General features: G+C 39.2%; 1 protein-coding gene across 9 annotated transcripts in view; it reads left to right on the top strand.

Moving 5' to 3' along the window:
* The window catches only part of PRELID2 (PRELI domain containing 2), a 186,781-nt gene that overhangs the window by 62,282 nt on the left and 103,464 nt on the right, over window positions 1–21,035 (top strand). For 7 of the 9 annotated variants that reach the window (XM_027042455.2, XM_027042483.2, XM_027042462.2 and 4 more), the window contains one exon: window positions 1,060–4,111. The exons of the other annotated variants lie outside the window; for them this stretch is intronic. The gene's annotated coding sequence lies outside the window, so the exon portion shown is untranslated. Of the gene's footprint in view, window positions 1–1,059; window positions 4,112–21,035 lie in introns of those variants that run through there. 9 annotated transcript variants of the gene reach the window in all.

Raw genomic sequence — 21,035 nt, 5'->3', positions numbered from 1 at the left:
GCCCTCTCCTAAATTAAGACCAGGGAACCTGGTAGTGGTTGTTTAGCCTTTTTTACATTGCATTTGATCACCTTACCTATATTCCAAAGTTAATAGTTTATTTTGTCTGTATTAGCTTTAACATCACCACTCGACTGATTTTATTTTAAGGCATAAAAAAGCACCGAAATGATCACAACAGTGAAGTTAAAATATCAGAGGCAGTGATCATTAAAATTGCTCATGAAGTTCCAGTGCACGTGCGTAATGGAGTAGAAATGTAAGCATTTTGTGTAGCAGATAAGGTAGCAGCACTGTGATGTGGCAGTGGTGTAGGTGCTGGGTACAGTCAATGTACTCAGTTTGCCAGTTGGGGAATTTTGCAGTTCTTAAAAACGACAACAACAACAACATCATTCCATGGGGTTTGCATGAATGCGCATAGGGAGACATTATTTACTATTTTTATATCCTACCACATTTCAAATTTGCATGATTTAAATTCACATAGAATGTGGCCACCTTGGATATGGTGCCCAGTCCTAAAGATACTCCCCAGAACTCTCTGGCCGTGTATCCACGTGGGCATTTGAAAATTAGAAAGTTTAGAAGGTGATTTTATCATGAACCAAAATGGAGGCACATACATCTCAGTAACCAATATGCTTGTAGAGTTGCTGCTGACACATCCGTTTGATAGATTTTTGATTTCCTGTCATTTTTGAATAAAACAAATAGCCCTGACATCTGTTTGTTCTTGCCGCTGGCAGTGGGGAGACACGGCTCGGTGAGGTTTGGTCACATAGCAGAGTTCCTTCACGCTGGAAAGATTAAGACCTCCGTTTTAGCTATATCTTAACTCCCCTTTGAACCAGCTCCTCTGGGTAGCTGGACTTTATAAAATAAGGTGCTGGCTTTCTTCGAAGATCATTAGGAGGCAGAAATGCAGTTTCTTCCAGAATTATCCACAGTGATGGAATTCAAGTGACCCTTAAGAGTTGCTTTAGAAAAGAGGCAAATAAGTATTGATTGGGGAGACCTGTTTATTAGGTGATAAAGCCAACTTGCTTTCTCTTGCAGGGGACCTGTGTTGTCCTAATTTGCTCAAGAATCACTTCTTGGCCCCAACACATCACTGATGCAGTTTTTGAAATCCAACTTTAAGGATACACTGTTGGCAGCTTCAAGAAGAGGAGACCCTCCTTCCAGGACATGAAATGATACACTCCCCTGGGAGCCTGCCTCAGATAGTGGCACTCATGGACATGAGACCTGCTAGCTGGGTTTTTATGGCACACTCTCTTTATGATTTACAAATAAAGGAAAAAAAAACCATAGAAGGTGACATCTGCCCTTCTTCAGGATGTCCTGCTGACTGCCTGGTGACAGTGTCAGGGAAGCCAAGGACAGGCTGGAGGCCTGGCGAGTGGTGCTGGTGCCCATATGTTATCAGCCTCATTGCTCATGGGATTCATGAGAAGATTCTGGGACGGATAAAGGAGTTAAACCTGATGCCTGATGCATGAGTGTCCTACAACAGAAAGGAATATACCAGGCCAGTGTTGAAGCTAAGCTACATTTAGAGTAATGTTTGGTTCTCAGAAATTGAGAGCATTTAATGTCTACCCATAAGTACTATTTAACTGTCACCAGTATGGCTTTTACAATGTAACCTGTCCACAGTATGATTTGGTCTTCTGAAAGAACATGGGTTGGAGAGCGGGAAGGCAGGGGGTGACTTTGGCATTATGTGACATGGAGCGCAGCATGAACCTCTCTGTGTTTCCCTGGCAAGTGGGGCTACCTGGGCACAGGTGTTCTGTGTAGTGATGATTAGACAAGGAAGGGAGTGTAGTATGAAAAGCACAGGTTTGGGAATTTGACAGAACAAGTGTTACCACCTACTAGCTCAATGATTGATCATCTACATAATTTTCAATTTTTCCAAAGCTCCTTCTTTTTCATTGCACAACGAGGTTATAGAATTAACTTTGTGAGGTGGTCGGATCGATTTGGGATTGTGTGTATAGAGTGCCTAGTACGCTACCTGTTGCATAGTAGAAGTCTAGTACCTAGACGCCATTGCTATGTGAAACCATTTTGAAAATGTACTTTTCAAATGTAACATGAGGTAGTATTACTGTTTGAAAATTAGGTGACAGTAGTTTGCATTTACCATGATTGGGAGCCAAAATATAAGTGCACACCACCTAATAGGAAGCTTGAAGAGAGGCAGTAATTTGGAATTCATCTGCTTAAGATAAAAATTGGGCCATTACTGGGAAGTCTTGGGGAAATTGTTCTTTTTTTTTTTAATATTTGAAAATTTTTCCACTTAGTACAGTGATGAATATCAAAGCAATTTTATTTTTTATACAAGCCTGCCACTGTGAGCTTCTTCTTACTGTATTTGAGCTGTTTGTGCTGCTCGAGTTCTGTCTTTTAGGATAATCTCTCTTCATTTTCTTAGTGTCTCATTCTTCAGGTGTGTTGGAGAGAAAATGAATGGTAGAAACCAGAACAAAACTTTGACTTCTTTTTCCGGTTTGTCAGCGGCATTTGGTAGGCTTTTGGAATAATAGCCCATTTCGAAAAATAAGAGGCCATGTAAATGATCACAGAGGTGAGAGGTTAGAAATCTGTATGACACTGAAATAAACTTAATGCATCCTACCCAACAACCTACATCCTCTGAAGCAGGAGTTCTCAGCTTTTGGTGTTCATTAGAATCACCTAGGGAATGTTATGCACTTTTGCTGATGAGGGTACATCCTAGAGCAGTAAGTACATCAGAATCTTGGAGATTCTGGGTGGAACCCAGGCATCCATCCATACTTTTTAAAGCTCCGTAGGTGGTTCCCATTGGTAACTAGGGATGCGAACACTAGACTGAATTCTTGGTGATTTTCAGACATTATCTGATTTCTTTCTTAACACCTCTGAGGTAGGAAAGGATATTTGTAGCAAGAATTTTTGTTAGAAATACAAAGAGTGGGGTGCCTGGGTAGCTCAGTCAATTAAGTGTGTGACTTTTGGTTTCAGCTCAGGTGATGGTTCATGAGTTTGAGCCCCGCATCGGGCTCCACACTAACAGTGCGGAGCCTGCTTGGGATTCAATCTCTCTCTCTCTCTCTCTCTCTCTCTCTCTCTCTCTGCCCTTCCCTGCACTCTCTCAAAATAAATAAATAAACTTAAAAAAAAAGAAATTGAAAGAATGAAGCAGAAAGAGGACGAATTTTTGCTAATTCCTTAAAACCAGGGTGGCCAGTGCAAATGGCTTTGGGGACCTGGCAGGTGATCTGATGAGACAGGCAGGCTGGTGGCGCCTTGGGAGACCCTGGGAACACATGTCTGTTTAAAGGTGGACAGCTGCTGCCCAGCTCTCACACACTGTTGCCATGTGGCTGTTTTTTCTAGTTAACTCTAATTTCCTGTTTTATAGGAAAAGACAGACTTTTTTTAAAGAAAAGAATTCTCCCAATTTTTACATGCTGGCAGTAATTCAGAATTGTTTAAAACATTGTGCTGGCCAAACCAAACATGTTTTCCAGTAGTTTCCGTCCTCTGCCTCAAGAGTGTCAAGGCCCAGCCTAAACATCCCAGTCAGTTTTTAATTGATTTGCATTTCCCCACTCTGGATGGAAGCTACATTCTGTCTCTTCTCCAAGACTGCTTTGAAATGTATTTTCCTCCCATTCCCAAGAAATGCTCTGGAGTTGCTTCAGACACTTATCCTCTCTCAATATTTTTTTTTTTAAGCCTTCTGCAGGCATCCATTACTTCAAGCTTCACATATATGTGTTAGAATTATTATGCTCTTTTTAACATTAATTAGAGCTTGTTAGAGTTTATTTTTATAATATGTCAGGATCCTTTTCCTGTGAGAAAACATGTAGAGATGTCAGAATCAGGAGTACTGCCTTACTGGGCGTATTAGGAACATGTGGGAAGGGGTTAATTCACAGACCAAGCCAGTCTCCTCCTGACCTGGTGTGGCTGCGCCTAAATCTCGAGGCAGTGATTTTGTCCAGTGATTCCCACACTTCTCCTTGAATCAGAAATCCTCGGGGGAGGTGTGCTAAATGCAGGTTCCCAGGCCCTCCGCCAAAGATTCTGATTCATGAAATCTCATTTGGGACCGAGGGGATCTGCATTTTAAAGCAAGTTCACCAGGAGATTCAGCTGCGCTGTTCCACAGACCATATTTTGAGAAACACTGATATCGGGACAGCGTTTTTGCCCTCCGTGTCTCCTATCATGCAAAAAGGTTTTGCATTTATTTGGGCCCACTGATCAATGCAGTTGACCATTCAGGACAAAACATAAAGTTCTTATGCTGAGATGAACTGACTTTAGCTACCCTTATGTGATTAAGGTGCTTTTACCATGAAGGGTCTTTTACGGTTTCAGTCATATGTGGGTAAAAAAAAGGTGCTCTATTCTTTTTATATAAATTGCTTTGTGTATTTTATAAGCAGTGTATATGTAGTAATATCCTTTTTGTCAGACATTGTAGGGTGCATGGTATAGACACGTCGAGGTTATTGTTTTAAGTTGCACGTCTTTTTTTGTATTTTAATCATTTACACTGTAACACTTAATTTAGTATATATTTCCCTGCTTTTGCAAACAATCTACTAAAAATAATGAAAAAAATTAAGGTCATCACTTATGTTTTTCACTCTTTCAGGTCCTATTTGGGTTTGTTAAAGCCCCTACCGTGAATGACTCTGCTCTTTGAGATCTGCAGTGGTTTTTGCAGGGTGTGTTTTCACTCACTGTTACCTGTTACCTTTCTCTCTGCCGTTACTCTCACCTGCCTCTAGGAACCCTCATCTCCTTCTTTATGGGGCTGGGAAATTATGTCATTGCATACTCTATGTCCAGTAACAGTAAACAGAACCTAAACGAGTCTCTGAGAGACTTTTTTCTGAGGACATGCTGCCTTGACTTGGTGATGTTATTTTACTGTAACTTCCTGATTCTCAACTTCAGTTGTCAAATCTTCGACCTCAAGGTAAGTGAGATGTTGCCACACATGCTTCCTTTTGATCTAGAAGTCATTGTTTCCCTCAATTGTGTAAGTGTTTTTATATGTACAGTTGTATAATGTGAAACATAAGTTAAATTCAAATGAACATTTCTCAGGCCCCTTTTTTGTGAGGTATGAAGTATTTTTGATTCAGTGTTATTGTGATTTAGAGCTATAAATGAGTAGTATAGCTCTGAAATTCAGTCCTGTAGACATTCTGAAATAAAGTTTGTTATGACTCATACTTATGCATGAATTTTACTTTCTTGGGGGGGGGTGTCACTTGACTCAGCAGAGCTCGTGTGTATCATTGGTAGTGATGATCCTAGTCCTTTGCAGCAGCCCCAGATGAGGCTGTTATACCAATCGTATGGTGTCAGCTCCCCGCTTCCCCCAAGGTGAGCCATTAAACTTTCTCCCAGCAATAAACAGAGGCCACTTTTATTGGGTGATCTCAGCGGGCTTTGGGCTAATGGAGCCAAGGTCCGGGGTTGACAGAGGAGAACTGAAGCACAAACAGCCTCATGAGGTCACGTGATCCCCCAGAGGGAGGGGGCACAGCGGCTCCTTGTCAACTTGCGAGGCTCAGCTCTCTTTTCTGTACTTTGTTTCCATGAGATCCTTTCACTTGTCTGCTTTTTACCTGGGTGTATTGGAGTGGCTTTCTGTGCCTTGTTTCTAAAATGCTTTGTCCAAGCCCTATTGATGTCTTTCTTTTATTAGAGCCTGGGTGCCTTAAGGAGTAGACTCCTTAGTTCAACCAGCATTTATTGAACACCTATTATTATGTTCAAGAAAAAAGCAGGATTTATCTTGTTCTGACTCAATCCAGGGGTTTCTAGGAGGCTTGCATCTTCATTATACAGACATATGGCAGCACTGGGTAATGATGGTAAGACTGGACACACGTACCTGCTGAGTAAATCAAACAATGATTGCTTATTTAAAGGATGCATGCGCACACACACACACACACACACACACACACACACACAGTCAGCCCAGGGCACGCAGTGCGGAGATCAGCACATAAATGTTTAGCTTGGTGGCCCTGAAGCCTCACCAGAATATTGCACACAGGTTGTGGATGATCCTGTGTGAAATAGTGAGGGGCACATGATAAGAAATGAAAATATTTTTTGGAAGATAACCAGTTTTCTGTAGGAGCAGCCTTATAAAGAGAAGGGCGGAGCTGCCCTGCATGAGCCCGTCTCCTCATCTGAGCCACATAGAAACTTCACATTTCATAATGATTGCTGGATAGAGGATATTCAGGCATAAATATCTTTTACCTTCAGACTGTTCTGACTATTACAGCCTGACCCAAGCACATTCCTGAATTCAGGGCTGCAGGATCAGCATAGTGTTTTCCTGATATCTGGGTGGGGCCTGCAAACCCCAAAACCTTCACGCAATCATTGGACAGACTGAGGCAGGTAGAGAGGTGGAATCCTAAGAATGACAAACCCAATGTGATGGGGGCTTGGAATAGAAATTATATTAACCGAGTGGAACAATTTATAGAAATTTAAAATGTGATAGTTAAATTTTTACATGCAGTATTTCTTACACACCTTGACTGCCAGTCAGAACCCTCTGGGTAGCTTTAAGACATACTGATGCTTGGGTCTCAGCCCCAGAGTTTCAAGACTGTAGCCCTGGCATCAGGATGGTGTAAAGCTCCCCAGCTGATCCTGAAGCCATGGATGGAAATTCCTACCATCGTCAGAACTAATGTCTGTTTTTTTCCCTGAGTGGGAGCCCTTAAGAAGCTAGCAGGAGGAGGGATGGTAATAAGAGACCTCTCGCTTCTAGTGATTTGCCTCTAGGACTTCAGAAAACTACTGTCCAAGAAAAAAGAGCCCCAATGTCTCTTAAATGCTAGTAGGGGAAAAGTGAACCTAAAAATACTCTGCCATGTGTAGTTTGCTTTGTTGTGACCAAAAGTTTGAATTGCATTTGTTGGAACAGAATCCAATGCGGAGAAAGGATCCCATAATAACTCCAGACCCTTGCTTGTCTTCAAAGGGTTAACCTGAGTTACTGCACTTCCGGACCTTAAGATGTAGCTCTCCAAGCTATGGACAGGCGTGCTGTGCAGGAGGCGGCAGAGACAAAATAGCAGCCACCATCCTGTTAAATTAAACTCCGTGGAGCTATTCCCCAGCATTCTCGGAGAAGGTTAGAGCCGTTTCATGCCTGCCATCTGTTAGGCTGCTGATGGAATCATTACTTCTTTGTGTTGATGCCAGGATGAACTTTTAGATCCGATGACGAAGGAGAAAATGCTAACCGTTCAGTTGTATGCTTTTGTTTTCTTATTTTGAGTTTAGATGGTCCCCTAAATTCACAAGTCCATCACTTGTGCCAACAATTGAAATTCCCTCACTGCCAATTTTTTTTTAGAGGTGTAGGGGGAATTACTTTCTGGGCTGAAGCTCCCCTGTTATTTGTATTTGTTTAAAGATGTAGTCATTAATCTCATCAAAAGCAAAGTAAAACAAAATTTTCCCTGCTCCCCAGGATAGGAGGGGACCCAGAAAGCGCCCAGAAAGAATTAAATGGATGAAATACCCTAGCGTCTAGTCATTGTCACTGGAAACAGGATATAGGGCAAGAAGAGGGAGAGAAAAAGGGGAAAAGCCTATCAGGGTTATATCTGCCACTGAGTAGATCAGGGTGAGTGTGAGGCAAACTCGGTTGTCTGATATTTTCTTTCACAAATGACATTTTGGAGAATTAGAGAATATAGCATAGAAGTTTAGAGCCTCAATTCATGTGTTGCTTCCCCCCACCCCCAGTACATATTCATAGATACAGAAAAAAAAATTTTCATGCAACTTTCTCCTGGTATCTTGGTGATTGGATCTAAAGACTTTGGAAAACTTGAGTCCCATCTGAGGCACTAGATGGCTACAATTTTTAAATACAGTTTTAAATCGGATTAAACAATGCATCAGCTTCCAGTTGGAACTTTTCCAGTATGGAGAGTCATCTCTTTCTATGTGTGAAGTCAGAAGCTAGTGTTATAACTATTTCCTTAGGTGTTAATTGTTCTGTCAAGTGCTATGAGAACCATTTCTTCCTGGAAAAAATAAGTGCTAACGATGTTTTTGGGCCTTAATAGGGCAAGGATTTTACAGAGAATTGGGGAAAAGCAGAGTGTCAGCCAGGCATTTATTCCCCCCCCGCCCCCCCCCATCTGCCTCTGAAACTTCTTCCTGGGGATTGTCACCTGCAATTTTCTAAACAGGGTATTTGTACCCTTGGGGATATTAACCATCTCTACGAGGGATGTATGAAGCCACAAGGCAGATGGACAGAATGCTCCTCTTAGAGCCTTCCTTTTGCTCAAAGATTTGTGGGAAACATTGTTTTTATATTAAAACAAACATAGAGCCATATAACTTTGTGGAATGTAAAATTAGAATGGATCCTTAAGTAGAAAAGAAGACTTAACGTCCTTTTGCTTGGAGCACTGCTTAGTATGCTGCCTACTACATAGCAGGTGTTATATTAGGTTGAATCTAATGGAAATACCGAAGAGTAGCAATTACACGTGCTTCAGCCTGCTACAAGCGCCTGCACTTAATACATCCCCAGTGTTCCAGGGCTGTCTTCTGCTAGTGAGAGTCACATTCCTCTCTGGAAACGTTGGCGAAGCCCTGATGCAGGCCGCTCCAATCCCTGGGACTCCCAGAATTCCCATGTCCCTTAGAGTTGGCCTGGAATCCCAGCAGCATGGCCCTTGCCTGCCAATATCTTGTGATACAAGATGGGGTAAATCTCCTGTAAACTTGAGCCAGCCTTGCCGTCAGGAGCATCATGGATTATTTAGAGGGCCGAGTTAACATACAGCTCTTAGTTGTTGGGGAGGTACATAAGTATGAAGGGTACTTTTTAAGTATTAAAGTTTAAAATCTTTTTCTCTCATTTGTTGGGAGGTGGTCATGTTTCCTCTTTTGTTAAGAGAAAACAGTAGTCAGGCAAATGTTGTTTGTCAGTATAATGTTTTTGACATACCGTTTTTCCCTAAATGGAGGCAGTTCAGATACACCTATATAAACGCTGCTTTTCTAACCGGTCTGTCTAGTGTTTACTTAAGTCAGGGTGTTCGTTAAAATCCTTGAGAAGGGGTATAATTAGTCTTGATGGGGTCAGATAACAAACACAAGGAAAAAATTAATGAAGCAGTGTTTTGATTCTTGATTCTTGTAATTATAGTGGTGCGGCTGGTTCTCCTATAGTGAAGCTTTTACCATTTCCAATAATAAATGTCTTTTCGGGTTGTATTCTCTCACATATGTTTTAACTGTCATCTAGATGGAAATTGCATGGCAGTTGCCAGCAGCAATAACCTTTATTTACAAAATACATATATATTTCTATTGAGAATATCGACAATGGTCGTACCTCAACTTCTTTGTTGAAAGAACATGTCCTGGTCAGATCTGAATTTCCCTTCACAAAAGTGAAATATGACTATATTTTGGGTAATAGCTTAAGTTGAAAATACCAGAAATTTGAGCATTGATTCAATGCTCAATTATATCCTAGAAACTTAAATTTGAGTCCTGGTTCTATTATGTCCTAGACACGTCCATAAATTCTCAAAGCTTTGTTCTGTTCATATGGGAAGGAGTAATAATGGGGATTTTTTTTTAGGGTTGTTGAAAGGGTTAAGTGAGCTCAAGACATGTAAAAACTGTTGGAACCATGCCTGGTATGTGGTAAATGCTCAGCAGTCTCTGGAAGAGATTGTGTTAAGTTGGTGTTCCTTAAATGTTTGGTAGAATTCTCCAGTGAAACCATCTAGGCCTTAAGATTTCTGTTTGAAGGAGATTTTTTAAGTTGTTATTTAAATTTAAGTTAGTTAACATACAGTGTAGTCTTGGTTTCAGGAGTAGATCTTAGTGATTCATCTCTTATGTCTGACACCCAGTACTTGTCCCAACAAGTGCCCTCCTTAATGTCCTTCACCCATCTGGCCCATCTCCCCACCTAGCTCCCTACACCAACCCTCAATTTGTTCTCTGTATTTAAGAGTCTCTTATGGTTTGCCTCCCTCTCTGTTTTTATCTTATTTTTCTTTCCTTGCCCTATGTTCATCTGTATTGTTTCTTAAATTCCACATATGAGTGAAATCATAGGATATTTGTCTTATTCTGACTGACTTACTTGATTTACAGGTGTAGTATTTCTTTCATAGTTTGAGTGCATCAGGGGCTCTTGGGTGGCTCAGTCGGTTAAGTGTCCGACTTCAGGTGAGGTAATGATCTCACACTTTGTGGGTTTGAGCCCTGCATCAGGCTCTGTGCTGACAGCTCAGAGCCTGGAGCCCGCTTTGGATTCTGTGTCTCCCTCTCTCTCTGCCCCTCCCCGTCTCTTTCTCTGTCTCTCAAAAATAAACAAACATTAAAAAATTTTTAAATAGTTGGAGAGCATCAAATGCTCTATTTCATTTTGGGTGAGGGTGGTAGTTTGTGTTTTTGAGGAATTGATCCATTTTATCCAAATTGTCAAATTTACATGTGTAGGGTTGTTCATAGTATTTTCATATTAACCTTTTGATGGTCTCCTTGGTCTTTAATGACATGCTGTTTTATTCCTGATATTGGTAATTTGTGTCTTTTCTTTTTTCTTTGTCAGTTGCTAGGTGTTAGTTTTATTCATATTTTAAGAGAATTAGCTCTTCATTTCATTGATTTGCTCTATTGCTTTTCTGGTGTGTTTTGTGGATTTCTGCTTTTTATTATTTTTGTTTTCATTTGCTTGGGTTTTTTTTTCTCTTCTTTTTCTAGGTCTTCAAATGGGAGTTTAGATTATTGTTTTGAGACTTTTTCATTTTTCTAATGTATATATTTAGTGCTATAAATTTCCCTCCTAGCACCGCTTTAACTGTGTCTCACAAAATTGGATTTTATTCCATGTAATATTTTAAAATTTATTTTTAAAATTAATTTTATTATGTGTATGTGTGTGTATATATATATATATAGAGAGAGACAGAGAGAGAGAGAGAGAGAGAGAGAGAGAGAGAGAGAGAGAGAGAGGATGTATGAGCAGGGGAGAGTGGCAGAGGGGGGGAGAGAGAGAGAATCCCAAGCAGGTTCCATGCTCAGCATGGAGCCTGATACAGAGATCTATCCCATGACCCTGGGATCATGACCTGACCTGAAATCAAGAGTCAGACGCTCAACCAGCTGAGCCACCTAGGTGCCCAGTGTATTTTTAAAATATCCCTTGAAACTTTCTCTTTGATCCATGGATTATTCAGAAGCTTGTTGTTTAATTTCCAGTTGTTTGGAGATTTTCCAGCTGTCTTTCTGCTATTGATTTCAGTTTGATTTCACTCTGGTTGGAGAACACACCTGTATAATTTCATGGTGAGGTTTGTTTTCTGGCCCAGGATATGTGTTCTATCTTGGTATATGTTTCATGGGCACTTGAAAAAGAGTGGATCTTCTACTGTTGGGTGTAGCATTTTATAAATGTTGATTGGATCCTATTGATTGATGGTGGTGTCAAATTCTTCTGTGTACTATCTGATGTTCTGTCTTGTGTTATAAATTGTTGAGAGAAGGATGTTGAGGTCTCCAACTACAATTGTAGATTTGTCTATTTCTTCTTTTATTTTTTTTTATTGTTTCTTCGTATACTTTTCAGCTCTTCTGTTAAGTACATGCACATTTAGGTTTGAGATAGCTTCTTTTTGGTTTAACCCTTTTATCATTATATAATATCTCTCTCTGTCCCTGGTAATTTTCATTGCCCTGAAGTCTCCATTAGCTGGAGTTCCTTTAATAGGAATTCCTATTTCTTTTTATTAATATTTGTGTGATGTATCTTTTAAAATTTTTCTTTTAATCTGCCTGTATGGTTACATTTGAAGTGAGTTTTCTTGCATACAGTTTGGTCATGTTTTTTAAAGCATTCTGTTGATCTCTGACTTTTAATTAATGATTTAGACTATTTAAATTTAATGTAATTATTAATATGTTAGGGCTTACGTCTTCCATTTTATTTTTAGATCTCTGTTTTTTTTCTTCCTTTGGGTTTTTTGAACACATTTTAGAATTCTTGTATGGTTTGTTCATATGTAGTAATTTTCAGCAAATCTCTTTGTATACCTTTTTTTAGTGGTTCTAGGTATCATACATGCATATATACATCTTATCACAGTCTCTTGGTGTCATCATTTTACCAGTTGAATGAAGTGTTGAAACCTTACCTCCCTTTGTATTCCTGCCTCTTCATGTTTATAATTAATTGCCTTAAATATTTCTTCTACATTTAGCTGGAACCATATCAGTGTTTTAATTTTTTTCTTAACCATCAGACATAGTTTAAAAGATCCAATAGGAGAAGAATAGTTTACTGTATGTGCCCATATTTTGTTTATTGTGTTCTTTTTTCCTTCCCAATATTCTGAAATTTCTTCTTTTATCATTGTTTTTCTGTTTAGAGAACATTTGGTAGCCATTTTCTTTTTAAGGATAGAATTTCTGGAAACTAAGTTTTTTAGGTTTTAATTAGCTGAAAGTGTCTTGATTTCCCCGTAATTCCTTAAGGATATTTTCATAGGATAGATAGGATTCAGGGTTGATGTTCTTTTCTTCTAGCACTTGAAAAATGTGCCACTTCCTGTGGCCTCCATGGCTTCTGATGGGAGAAATCCACTATTTTTTTCCCAATAAGTGTGGTGTCATTTCCCTCTGATTTTTTTTCTTTTTGTGTTTAATTTTCTAAAGTTTGGCTACGTCGTGTTTTGATGTGGATTTCTTTGGGTTTAACCTGTTTGGTGTTTGCTCAACTTCTTCAACCTGTCAATTTATGTCTTTTGCCAAATTTGGAAAGTTTTCAGTCATTTCAGTACTCTTTTTAGTACTTCCCAGCCTCTTTCTCCTCTCCTCTGAAACTGTAATGACATGAATGTTAGATGTTTTGTTATTGTCACATAAGTCCCTGAATCTGTTTATTTTTATTTCTTCATTCTATTTTTTCTCTGTTGTTCACATTGAGTAATTTCTGTTACTCTTTCAGTTTACATTTTTTTTTGATCCCCTCCATTATCCTTTTGAGCTCATTCTTGGAGTTTTTTACTTTGATTATTATGTTTCACAGTTCTGAAATTTCTAACTGGTCTTCTGTCTAGTCTTACTTTCTTAGACTATTTTGTTATTTGTGTCAGACATGTTTGTAGTTGTTCAATGAAACACTTTTATGATTGCTTAAAAACATTTGCCAGGTCATTTTAATGTCTCTTTCATCTTGGTGTTGGTATCTTGATTATCTTTTGCTTTTGTTTTGAGATCTTTCTGGTTTGTGATATGATGAATTATTTTTTTATCAAAGTCTGAGCATTTGGGGTATTATGAGATGCTGGATCTTGTTTAGACAGTGTCTTTTAACTGGCTTATTGTGATGCTAGTCCAGTAGGGGAAAGGGTGGGTACTGCCTTATTAATTGCCACATAAGGGTAAAAATTCTACATTGACATCTGAGGATGGAGAGACCTTCCCTGTTACAGTTTGGTGGGTTTGGGGATTCTCACTCTCCACTAGTCCCCACTGGTATCTCCCTGGCTAAGAGGGGTAGGAGTACCTCATCACCACTCCCCATCTGGTGTCCAGTAATGCCATGGTATTGATGAATATCCAAACTCTCCACTAGGTCTCCCTGATACCGCTTTCGTAGAGAAGGAGGGAAGTAACTTCTTCCTGCCAGGTGGAGGTAGAAGTCCAGACCCCTCAAGTAGTTTCTACTGAGGGGATGAGGGAGTATTTGTTACCACTTGATGGGGATGAAAGTCCCAGCTCTCTACTTAGTCTTCTCTGACACCATCGTAGCAGAGAAATTCGGAACCCTGTTAAAGCCAGTAAGAGTAGAAGTCTAGGCTACTCATTTGACCTTTGCTGGCATGTGTTGGGGTAGCAGCCATAGTATTTTCTGTAGCATGGTGTACAGTGATTATCTTCTGAATGTTTTCTATCTTGCTAGGTGGCCCCTTTCCTGGTCCTCTGCTTAGAGACAGAAGGATATTGTTGTTGTTATTGTTTTGTCTCTGTGCCTGATGGCATTTCTAGGTTGCTGGCTTCTCCAGAACTCAGTCTTCCATATGTGAGGCAAAAAGAAAATCCAGGAAACTCATTGCAGTGTTGTTCTTTGGGTCTCGAGTTTCCTAGATGGGTTCCTTCTTTGTCCTACTTTTCTTAGTCTTCTTATTTTGTTTCTTACATAATGCTCAGGAGTTTTAATTGTACTACCACTGATTTTTGATAAGTCCAATGTCTTTGGGCTCCTTCCTCTACTTAAGTTCATCTTTCTTTTGTGTCTTAGCTCAAGTGTCACTTATGAGAAACTCTCTCTCCTCTCACTCTACATACTGGTCTAGGTTTCCCACTGCACTCTTGCATAGCACGTTGCACTTTTCCTTGCAATAACTTTGTTCAGTGTCTGTCTCCTCCATTTGATTGTAAACTTTTAAAAATTTTTATTAATAAAGGTTTTTTTTTGTTTATTTTTGAGAGAGAGACAGTGCAAGTGGGAGGGGCAGAGAGAAAGGGAGACACAGAATCTGAAGCAGGCTCCAAATTGTAAGCTGTCAGCACAGAGCCTGACGTGGGGCTCAATCTCACGGACCGCGAGATCATGACCTGAGTCAAAGTCAGACGATTAACTGACTGAGCCACCCAGGCACCCCATGATTGTAAATTTCTTCCTTTTTTTAAACGTTTATTTATTTTGAGAGAGAGAGAGAGACAGCGAGCAAGCTGGAGCAGAGAGAGAATCCTAAGCAAGCTCTATGTTGTCAGCACAGAGACGGATGTGGGGCTCGAACTTACCGTGAGATCGTGACGTGAGCCAAAATCAAGTGTCACGTGCTTAACTAACTGAAACATCCGGTGCCCCTTGGCTGTAAACTTCTCGAGGGCAGGAGTTGGTCCCATCTTGAATAAGTGAGCAACATTGTCATTTGCAAAATGAGGGAGTTGGAATGGTAAACTTAAAGACGCTCCATCTCTAATTTTTTTTCCTTCTTTTTCCCTCATTCACTCTCATTTCTCTCTCTCCATCCCCCAAATAATTTCCAAAATAGAATTATATAGAAATCTTCTCTTTCTGTGCCCTGTCAACATTGGGTTTTATCATGACAGAGAAAATAAATTTGGGTTATAAAGAATAATGACATCTTATTATGGTTTTATTTTGTACTTATTTGAATAGCAGGAAAGTTTATTTATCCTGTCAATAAATATTGAGTATCTACTATATCCCAAGCTCTGTGGGAGGCTGTGGAGATAGAACAGTTTACTAAACGAAGTCCAAGTTCTCATAGAGCTCACAGTTGAAAGGTTTTTTTTTTTTAATATTATTACGATCATTTGCATGTTTTTTGTGAATTGTGTCTCCACATCAGTTGTTTACCCACTTACCATCCTCTCCTTTCCAGTGCTTATTAAACAAATATTTTGCTCAGGAATATGAAAGATATAAAATTAAGACAATCCTTTTCATAAATCACTTAGCATCTATTCTGACTTATCAGTTCATGCATTCAAAGAAAAATATTTTTCTCACAAAAGCAGTCTGGGCAGCACAGTCATCACTATATTGTTTATACTTTAAAGAATGTGGGTAAAACTTAAAAAAAAAATAAAGGCCAAAGTACTTGTGATTTTGGCATATAAATTTTATAATGTGTCTGTGGCCTGACTACATAACAACAATTAATACCATATATTGCAAGGGGGAATTGAGCAGTTGGATTTAATGAAACCATTTAACAAGAACCAGTTGGAGTGTTAGGTTGTCATTGCAAAGGAACCTGCCTTGAGTTTAACTTGTCATCTTGTTTTATTATTTTATTTTATTTCTTAACTTATTTATTTAAATTCAAGTTCGTTAACATACAGCACAGTATTGGTTTCAGGAGTGGAACCCAGTGATTCATCACTTACCTACAACACCCAATGCTCTTTGCAACGAGTGTCCTCCTGAATGCCCATTACCCCCTTAGCTCATCCCCCCACCCAGCAGCCCTCCAGCAACCCTCAGTTTGTTCTCCGTATTCAGAAGCCCTTATGGTTTGCTTCCCTCTCTGTTTTTATCTAATTTTTCCTTCCCTTCCCCTATGTCCAACTGTTTGGTTCTTGTTTTATTTTAAAATGATACTTAATTTGCATTTCCCAGACATCAGAGGCTGTGGTGAGAGGTCCTGTGTGACAAGCCTGTAACATCAGCAAGGTTTTAAAACCCAGCATTAGTCTTAGGACCTAAAATTCTACTCACTACAGAGGGAGCTCTAAGTAGACTGCTTTCCTAGCATGACATAGTTGGTTATATTGATCTTAATCTCCCTTATCTGTAGGGGATGTTTTGGTTTATTTATTAAGTGATCCCATATCCATTATCTCAGTTAGTCCACGAAGCAACCCTGTGAAGAGGGTAGAAGGAGATTTACACATGAAGAATCAAAGGCTCACAGTGGGTTAAGTGACACAGCCAGTAAGTGGCTGAACTGTAGTCATTGTGCGGCCACATATCAAACCTCAAATGAAATTTCATAGTAATGCTGTGTAATGCTAGATCCATCAAAGAGAGTTGTCTGTATGTCTCTTGATTTATATTTCCTGGTTACGAAGGATATTACTTATACCATGTCACGTCATTGTCATCCTATCTTATTTGCCTTATTTCCCTGAGGTGGAATAATAAACTCTATTGTGACTTACTTGGTATGTTTCTGAGTATATGTGTAAAACGTGTCTTGTGAAAAGTTCTTAACTCACTTGCTTTCAAGTGACCCTGTCTGATTATTCTCTTTCTTGCTATGATCTTGACTACTTTGGTGATAGAGCTAGAATTGGTTAGACTAATTGCGATTTTTTCATCTATAACATGAGGTGTTTGTGTTAGCATCTGGAAAGTATAGAAACTCAGGCTGGGAAGAGACCTTAAAAAACTTTGAATTTAAGCTTCCTCATTCGTGAAAAATAATTGAAATTAGTGTATATTTATAGAATTGTTGTAAAATGATTAGTACAGTGCCTGGCATCTAATGACCTCTTCAAAAAGGGCCAATAAAATAGGTGTTCTCTCTGCGAATTAACAGCTTGGTTGGCTGTTAATTAATGAATGCTCCCCGTTTTCCAAAAAAACATGCTGATTGATGCCCCAATCACCCTGAATAACCACTGCTAGCATACCTCACTCATGTTTGTAGACTTCTGGTCTCCAATGTTGAATTACATGTTTTGCAAGGGTTGCTTGCATCCTAAATCAGTTTGTGTTCATTATAATTATTTAATTAACTGTTATGTAAACTCTGTATTATTTTCCTATTGCTGCTTTAATAAATAGGACAAACCTGGTGGCTTAAAACAATACAAATTTATTACCTTACTAAGTGTCAGCCTGAAATGGGTTTCCCTGGACTGAAATCAAGATGCTGCCTTCCTTCCCGAGGCTCTAAGGGAGAATCTATTCCCTTCCTTTCTCAGCTTTGAGATGCCACCAATATTCCTTACCTTGTGGCTGGCTCCTTTCTCCATCTTAAGCCAGTAGCGTAGCATTCTCAAATTACTGTCCGACTCTCCACCTCTGTCTTTCACAAGGACCTCTATGATTACATTGGGATTACCAGCATAACCTCTCCATTTCAAGATCATTAATTTAATCATACCCCACAGTCCTTTTTTTCCTGTAAAGTAACATATTCATTGAGTCTGAGAATTAAACTATGGGCATTTTGGGGGGACCATTATTTTGCTTACCACCACAACCTTTAACATTTGAGAGAAGAGAGAGGATGTTTTTATGAAATCCAGTTTCTTGCTTTGGAAAGACTCGTTAAGTTAACAGTGAAAAAAATTGCTTTTGAATTAGATGTGGGTTAGATGGCTCTAACATTTTGGCCAAATCGTGAACGTCAAGAAGGATTCCACACTTAGATTTCTTGTGGAAGTGTCTGTTATGTTCTTGCCCCATTTAGAGAAACACACTAGAAACCAGAAAATTCTTTATGGTTTTGATTTTTTGGAAGAAATATAATACAGAAATCTAGTCAGTACACTCATTCACAAAGAAAAGTTCTTGGCTCCACACCAGAAGACTGGTAAAGGCAAATATGTGTATTTTCATTTATTATAAATTGAAATAAAATATTGTAAATGTAGGAGTAGTATTTTTTTATGTTTTCTCACTTTAAGATGAAATTTGTCACTTTCTTGGTTAACTAGCCAACTGCCAATCCCAACTCTGTCAGATAAAAACTGTCTATTATTTAACCAAACTACATTCTACTCCCATCCCTCTTTTCTGGTATTTTTCACCCCTGGCTCAGAGATTCTTGACATTTTGGTGGAATCTTGCACCTCTTTGAGAACTTGATGAAAGCTAAGTCTGACCCTGAAGAATACCCATACAGATCATGTTTTCTTTCTTTTTTGTATCTTGGGTACAAAGAGTTGAGTTATTATACTTATTAGTTCTTGATCCAATTATCAGTTTGTGCAGATCCATCTTCTTCTTTTTATTCTATTTTATTTCATTTCATGTTATTTTATTTTCACTTTGACCTCCCATCCCCATCTCCACCTCCACCCCTGGAGATACACCGAGCTATGTATTATTGAAAGATAAATAGTATTGTGTTGCAATACTATGTTTCACATACAATTTTAGGTGAATTTGTGTGTCTTCTGAAAGCTACTCTTGGACACTAGGAGGTCTATAGGTCAAGAACCTTCTCTTTAATCTGCACTATTCAACACTAGTCACTAGCCTCGTGTGACTATTTTAATTCAAATTTAAGGTGATATAAAATTGAAAAGTAGATTTCTCAGTCACACTAGCCACATTTGAAGTGCTCGGTAGCCATCTGTGGCTAGTGGCTGCTTACTGTCTAGCACAGCATAGCAGAGCATAGATCATGCCTGCCATCACAGAAAATTCTAATGGACAACACTTCCCCAAGTTATCTGTATAAGAACTCTCCCAGATCTAAGGATTATTTTAGTTGGAAACATTTTTTCTACCTGGCATGCCTTTGTGCTTGTGTGGAATAACATTCCACAAAACTGAGAGAGTCCTCAATAGAGCAGATGGGGAGAGAGTCAGGGCATGAAAATTCTAAGTATTGGTTCTCGATCCAGCAAATTGAAGGACTTCAAATCTGCCCCCACCCACTTGCTCTCTGAGGAATTCTACAGTGAAACACACTTAACCCTTGAGGTCATAATTATAATCCCTCACTTTTATATATAACATTTTGTAATTTGAAAACCTATTGATTTATACCTGCCTTTGGTGATAGTGTTATTATTTTAACCATTGGTTGTTCATGAAATGTCCAGACTGGCATTAAGTTATGAAAATATAGGAGGTGATGTACAAGAGGTTTTTACTTTCCTCATTGAATCCCCCTTTCAATCTACATTAAGAGATCATTCAGGGGCTTCTAGTTTCTGTGATCTCCTTCTCTCTTTGCTATTCCTCACGGTTCTGGTTCCCTTCTGGAATCAGGGACATGGAATCCTCTACTCTGGTCCCTGCTGAAAGGTGAAAAGTAGACCCTTATGACCTTGGTCTCCTTTTATAGAAGGACACTTGGATATTTAGATTCTTCAGAATGGAAAAAATAAACTCTTTGCTAGTTTTGACAGTTTCTTACTGCATAATTTTAATAGGAGTGAGGAGTTCAAGGAAAAAAATAAGGCAAGGAACAGGGAAATGACTCGCTGTAGTATAGCTTCATTTTCTGACAAAGACACTGAGGCTAAAAATGGGTCAATGTCATGCCTAAGATTATTCAGCTAGTGAGTCTCTTCTCCACATTCTGTGCTCTTTCCTAAGTCATGCTGACAACTTGGGATAAAGAACTCCACAGTTGCCAGACCACTTTGATGTTTGACTGTGTCTGATACATAGGACTCATTGAATTCCAGTCAGTATGCATCTTAGTCACCGTGAATCTTATGAAATGAGAGGCACTGTGGCTGAGAACAGTAGTTGATGTGAACATTTGCCATGATCAATAGATGTGATTGATGAGTCAATGAATGGGCCCTTATGTTCAAAACTAAATGTCCCAGAAACTCTGATAGTCCCCAGATTTATAGAAGATAATTTCCCCTATGGAACTTAAATTTACTTTATATATATTAGTACATTTACTACAGCAGAGAACAACAAAGTTGCAGTGTGATAGGAAATGATGTGGATGTTGGGCACTTCACTTGGTTCATTCTTAGATAAGAAATTTGCTTTGGTACTTTCTCCAGCCATCTTCATCCTCCATGCATGATTCAAATTCATGCCTCAGTAAAATCACAAATGGTTACTTGTCATGAATCTTTATGTCTCTCTTGACTTGTCAAAACAACCTTAAATATGGTATTTTGACAGTGTGCTAGTGTTAGTACAGCTCATTAAATAGTACCTGTTCTCTACCTTTTGTGCATATGATAGGATTGAATTTTTCTTTGATTTGCTGAAATTGGGCATGAGCAAGTGAATCAGTTTGGCTAGTGGAATGCTACCAGGAGAGCCATGAGTCACTTCCATACAGAAGCCTTAAGAGCCAGTGTGCAATGTGCGTGGGTGGAGCAAGCTCCCACTGTCTGGGAGAAAGCCTGAATCTGAAAAGTTGATAGATACATGGGAGGATAGGAAGCTGTCAGGGTGCAAAGCTACAGTTGATGCAAACATCAGGATGAAGGAATATGCTGAGGAACAGCTGACACATAATCAGCATAATATGTACCCACCATATTTGACTTATCCATGCTTGGGCACCATGGGGGCTCTGATTCCCTGGTCCTCAATACATTCTTTAGTTGGACATACTGGTATATATCTACTTGTTCTCTCTCGCTCCCTCCCTCCCTCGCTCTTTTTCTCTTTGTTTCACCTTTCCATGCCTCCATCATTAGGAGTGGAGCTACTGGTGGATGTTGATTAGACTGCCTTAACACCCCCCTCAGCTTTACTGAGATTTGGAAAAGTTTTTTTCCTGATTGTA

This window comes from Acinonyx jubatus, chromosome A1, assembly GCF_027475565.1.
Source record: "Acinonyx jubatus isolate Ajub_Pintada_27869175 chromosome A1, VMU_Ajub_asm_v1.0, whole genome shotgun sequence".
NCBI classification, from domain to species: Eukaryota; Metazoa; Chordata; class Mammalia; order Carnivora; family Felidae; genus Acinonyx; species Acinonyx jubatus.
Note: the sequence above shows the minus strand (reverse complement) of the source record. Positions and strands in the feature narration are given on the sequence as shown.